Here is a 6,310-nt window from a genome sequence, read left to right on the forward strand (position 1 = left end):
GACCATCACCAGAGACAAACACTGTCTTAGGATGGGACAGAGACTAACAGAGAGGACTAAGAAAGAAGGTGCCTTCTGTATGCATGTTAGTCTGTCCCTTTAACAAGAACCTGAAGGTGATACAGCAGAGTGTCATCCATTGCTAATTCCCATGAGGGTCAAGAGGTGGCCATTTTAAATACCGCACTATCTACACCATTTTGATTATTTGAAACATTTGGTAATTTTATAAAAAGTAACAGACTGGAGAGGTAATTAAAGATTCTGTCTGGATCCCCAGAGACTCAGAGGCATGCTACTGAGATAACGGAATTATATCAAGAAAGAGGAATAGGAAGATTAAGTAAACTTTTCCAAATTTCCTGTCTTCTCACTGCCACAAAATTGTAAGTAATGCCACAGACTGTCTAACAGTCATCCTATTTATTAAAAAGCAGATTTCTACTCAGGAAGAAATGGTCCTGGCCATACTAGAGAGTGAACACAACATTAGTAAACGGAAGTATTGAGTATTGATGATAGGCAGAAGGACCTTGGATGAGTTGGTTCTAATCATCTAATACATGTACTCTCTTCACAGCTTCCTTTGGATGAATTTGGAGTAAAATGCCTTCCACGCATTTATGTAGGTGACCTAGCTGATATCACAGTGGAATAATGATTGACATTACCCCCGTATGTACCATCTAGGAGATCTGTACTCAGAAAAGGCAGTGGGACTGAATGAGACCTAAGCCTCTGAGTAAGATGCACCATCTATGGGAGGAGACTCAGGTATGCCACTACTTTTCATAGGAAGGATTGCTGAAATAAGTGGTCACAGGCAGAGTGCAGGCTCTGTATCCCTAGAGGTTCAATTTCCAAAGCTCCTCATTAGTCAAACAATTTCATTGTTGCTGAGATCCCAGGGCAGTGCAAATCCTTCAAGACCAAGACTTGGGAAGGAAGGAATTCCTGACCCTGTGAGTCCAGGTATATACCTTGTAATTTTCTCCACCTATATCTCCTCATCTCCATTTCAAATTCTTGGTAAATGACACACTGTCCTTCTCTAATTGGATAAGAGTGTTCTTGTGTTACTTATGGACAAAGATACTGCTCTCTAATCAGTGACATCAAAAACTCTGATACCTATTTGGGATGTAAGAATACAGTGTACAAGTTCAAAGATCTATTATATATTTTTTATTGTATCTTACCATATTGTATATTTTATGCTATATTATGTGTATATTGTTTAAATAATATTTTTAAATTTAAATTCAAGTTACTTAACATACAGTATTGTGATGGCTTCAGGAGTAGAACCCAGTGATCATCTCTTACGTAAGACACCCAATGCTCATCCCCAACAAGTGCCTTCCTCAATGCACATCACCCATTTAACCCAGCCCTTCACCCAACCCTTGCAGAAACCCTCAGTTTGTTCTCTGTAAGAGTCTCTTATGGTTTTCCTCCCTCTGTGTTTTTATCTTACTTTTCCTCCCCTTCGCCTGTTTATCTGTTGTGTTTCTCAAACTCTATAAGTGAAATCCTATAATACATGTCTTTCTCTGACTTATTTCACTTAGCATAATACCCTCTAGTTCCATATGTGTTGTTGCAAATGGCAAGATTTCATTATTTTTCATCACTGAGTAGTATTCCATTGTGTGTGTGTGTGTGTGTGTGTGTGTGTGTGTGTGTGTATCACATCTTCTTTATCTACTCCTGAAGCCAACTATGTTAACTAACTTGAATATAAATTTAAAAAATAAATAAAAATAAAATATAGCAACAAAAAAAGGAATGCAGTTCTGAAACATACTAAAACATGGACAAATCTTGAACACATTATGCTAGGTGAAATAAGTCAGATGCAAAAGAACATGTATTTTTACGACATGTCTTATATGAAATATCTAGAGGAGGAGAAATCGTAAGAGATGAAAAGTAGACCAGAGGTTGTCAAGGGCTAGTTGTGTGGCATTAGAATGAGTTATTGCTAAATGGCTACAGATTTTGTTTGATTCTAAAAAGCTGTGAAAACAGATGCAATGGTTGCCCAATATTGTGAATGTCATTTTGCCATTAAATTGCACACTTATAAATCATGGAAGTTGTGTATGGTGTAGAAAGTGGTCCAGTTTCATTCTTTTGCATGTGGCTACCCTGCTTTCCCGAGACCATTTGTTGAAGAGACTCCTTCCCCCGTTTTTTTTAGTTTTTAAATTTCAGTTAGTTAACATACAGTACTATATTAGAGTCAGGTGCACTGTATAATACAGTGATTCAGTAATTCCATATATCACCTGGTGCTCATCATGGCAAGTTCACTCCTTAATCCTCATCACCTATTTAACCCAACCCCACTCACCCACCACCCCTCTGGTAACTATCAGTCTCTTCTCTATAGTTAAGAGTTTGTTTCTTCAAAACAGATGAACATAGGGGAAGAGAAGGAAAAATAAGATAAAAACAGAGAGGGAGACAAACCATAAAAGACTCTTAAATATAGAGAACAAATTGAGGGTTGCTGGTGGGGTGTTGAGTAGAGGGATGGGCTAAATGGGCAACGGGCATTAAGAAGGGCACTTGTTAGGATGAGCACTGGGTGTTACATGTAAGTGATGTGTCATTAAATTCTATTCCTGAAGTCATTATATGTTAGTTAACTATATGTTAACTAACTTGGATTTAAAATTTTAAAAGAATAAAAGTAAAATAAAATAAATGAGGCTGTTTCTGTTTGGTCTTTGTTTTTCCCCTTTGCTCCTTTGTTTCTTAAACTTCACATAAGAGTGAAATCATATGGTATTTGTTTTTCTCTGACTGACTTACTTGCCTTAGCATAATACTCTCTACCTCCATCCCTATTGTTGCAGATGGTAATGGTTCATTCTTTTTGATGACTGTGTAATATTCCATTGTATTCTTTATCCATTCATCAGTCAATGCACACTTTGGTGGTTTCCATAATTTGGCTATTGTAGGTAATGTTGCCATAAACATTGGGGTGCATAAATCCCTTTGGGTTAGTATTTTTATTTTCTTTGGATAAATACCTAGTATTACAATTGCTGAATCATATGGCAGTTCTATTTTTAACTTTTTGAGAACCTCCATACTGTTTTCCACAGTAGTTGCACGATTTTGCATTACCACCAGCAGTGCAACAGAGTCCCTCTTTCTCCACATCCTCACCAACACGTTTCTTGTGCTGTTGATTTTAGTCATTGTGACAGGTGTGAAGTGATATCTCACTGTTGTTTTGACCTGTATTTCCCTAATGGTCAGTGATACTGAGCACTTTTTCATGTGTCTGTTGTCCATCTGTATGTGTTCTTCGGGAAAATCCTTTTCATGTCTTCTGCTCATTTTTATGTGAATCATTTAGTTATTGGGTGTTGGGTTTTATAAATTGCTTATATATTTTGGATACTAACCTTTTATCAGATGTATCATTTTCAAATATCTTCTCCCATTCCATAGGATGCTTTTTGTTCTGTTGTTTTCTCTGCTATGAAGAACCTTCTTATTCTGATGAAGTCTTAATAATTTATTTATGCCTTTGTCTCCCATGCCTCAGGAGACATGCCTACAGCCACTGTCAAGGAGGTTACTGCCCTGTGTTTTCCTCTAGGACTTTTATGGGTTTAGGTCTCCATTTAGGTCTTCAATCCATTTTGAATTTATTTTTGTGTATGGTGGAAGTCCTAGCCAGAGCAATCAGACAACAACAACAACAAAAAGGTATCCAAATCAGCAAGGGAGAAGTAACTTTCACTATTTGCAGATGACATGATACTCTACAAAGAAAACCCAAAATACTCCAATAAAAAGTGCTAGAACTGATAAAAGAATTCTGTAAAGTGTACAAAAACAATGTACAGAAATCAGTTGCATTTCTATGAAACAATAATAAAGTAGCAAAAAAGAAATTAAGAAATTGATCCCATTTAGAATTTTTTTGCACTAAAACCAATGAGATGCCTAGGAAAAAACCTAGTCAAAATGGTGAAAGACCTGTACTTTTATAACTATAATATATTGGTGAAAGAAATTGAAGAGGACACAAAGAAATGGAAGAACATTCCATGCTCATGGATTGGAAGAACAAATATTGTTTAAATGTCTATGCTATTCAAAGAAATCTATTCATTTAACGTAATCCTTATCAATATATCAACGGCATTTTTTCATAGAGGTAGAACAAACAATCCTAAAATTTGCATGGAACCATAAAAGATCCCATATAGCCAAAGGAAGTTTGAAAATAAGATAAAAACAGAGAGGGAGGCAAACACAAGAGACTCTTAACTACAGAGAACAAACAGGGTTACTGTAGGAGACTTGGGTGGAGCCATGGACTAGATGGGTGACTGGCATAAAGAGGACCCTTGTTGGGATGAGCACTGGGTGTTACATGCAAGTGACAAATCACTAAACTCTACTCTTGAAACCAATATGATACTATATGTTAACTAACTTGGATTTAATTAAAATTTTAAAATTAAAAAAAAAGAGAGAGAAAAGCAAACTTAGCAGCATCACAACTCCATAGTTCAAGTTCCATTACAAAGTTGTAGTACTCAGAACAGTACAGTAGTGGCACAAAAACAGATACAGAGATCAATGGAACAGAATAGAAAACCTAGAAATGAATCCACAATGATATGGTGAATTAATCTTTGACAAAGCAGAAAAGAATATACAATGGAAAAATACAGTCTCCAAAAAATGGTGTTGGGAAAACTGCATGGCATAAAAAAAAAGAAAATAGACCACTTTCTTACACCATTAACTAAAATAAATTCAAAATTATTAAAGACCTGAATATGAGACCTGAAACCATAAAAATTCTAGAGGAAAACCCCGGCAACAACCTCTTTGACATTGGCTGTAGCGACTTCTTTCTAGATATGTCTCCTGAGGCCAGGGAAACAGGAGCAAAAATAAACTATGGGGACTTTGTCAAAATAAAAAGCTTCTGCACAGTGAAGGAAACAATCAATAAAACTAAAAGGCAACCTATGGAACAGGAGAAGATATTTATAAAGGACGTATCAGACTAAGGGTTAGTATCCAAAATACACAAAGAACTTATAAAATTCAACCTCGCCCAAAAATTATATAATTAAAAAATATGCTAGGCAAAATAAGTTGGTCAGAGAAAGACAAATACCATAATTCCATGCATATGTGGAATTTAAGAAACATAACAGATGAACATAGGGGAAATGAAAGAAGAATAAGAAAAAAACAGGGAAGCAAACCATACGAGACTTTAAATACAGAGAACAAACTGAAGGTTGCTGGCGGGGAGGTGGGCGGGGAGAGGGGCATCAACGCGGACACTTGCTGGGATTAGTCCTGGGTGATACGTGTAAGTGATGAATCACTAGGTTCCACTCTCAACCCAATACTACATTGTATGTTAACTAATTTGAATTTAAATAAATAAAAAAACATTTCATGTACAGAAGACATGGACAGACATTCTTCCAAAGAAGTTATCCAGAGGACTAAAGACATGAAAAATTGCTCAATATGACTCATCATCAGGAAAATACAAATATCTTCATTATTTTGGCATTTTACAATCAGGATTACTTTCTTTTAGTAGAAACGATGGCGTCCTCACTGATCAGGATCAAAGGCTGAAGGTCTAACCAAAATCTCAAACCACTGAGAAAATCACATAATAAGTTTTACAGACAATGAGTATAGTGAGTGTGGATGTTACCCCGTGCTGACCCAGTTTACCAGTGACAGCGCTCAGGAACTACTGGTGTATGAAAGAACATACTCCATGAGATTGGGCAGAATCAAATCTCTGCTACAAATCACAGTCTTCTCTGACCCTTTTCCTGACCTTTCCAACTTCTCCCAATTCTCTTTTAATATTTCAATATAACCCCTGGCTCAGGACAGCTTCTGGAACCCACCAGAAACATCAACCTTAGGAGTTAGAACTTATTTTTGAAACATCACAAAGCTGTATGAAGAACAAATCAAATTTCAACCCAAAATTAAAATGAACTTGCCCATGATGTTACTTAGTCAGTTTAGAAGAACTTGGTGAGGCAAGAATCAGACACTCTGGCTCACCCAATATTTCTGTCCCTTTGGCTCATTCTTGAAACCAAAGTCCACACAGATAGCACAGTCACAGAAGAGAAGTTCTACCTATGAGTTTTCTCAAGGCTCCCTTCATGTCCCTGTTCCTCAGGCTGTAGATGAAAGGGTTCATCATTTGAGGGACAACAGTGTACATCACTGAAACCACAGCAGTGTTTCTGGAAGACTTCGTAAAAGCAGAACTAATGTA

The 6,310-nt window shown here is 36.7% G+C and overlaps 1 protein-coding gene across 1 annotated transcript in view; it reads right to left on the reverse strand.

Moving 5' to 3' along the window:
* Nucleotides 1-6,310, reverse strand: part of LOC115273241 (olfactory receptor 7G2-like) — a 7,587-nt gene that overhangs the window by 850 nt on the left and 427 nt on the right. The window lies entirely within an intron of this gene.

Source organism: Suricata suricatta, chromosome 12, assembly GCF_006229205.1.
Source record: "Suricata suricatta isolate VVHF042 chromosome 12, meerkat_22Aug2017_6uvM2_HiC, whole genome shotgun sequence".
In the NCBI taxonomy this organism is placed as follows: domain Eukaryota; kingdom Metazoa; phylum Chordata; class Mammalia; order Carnivora; family Herpestidae; genus Suricata; species Suricata suricatta.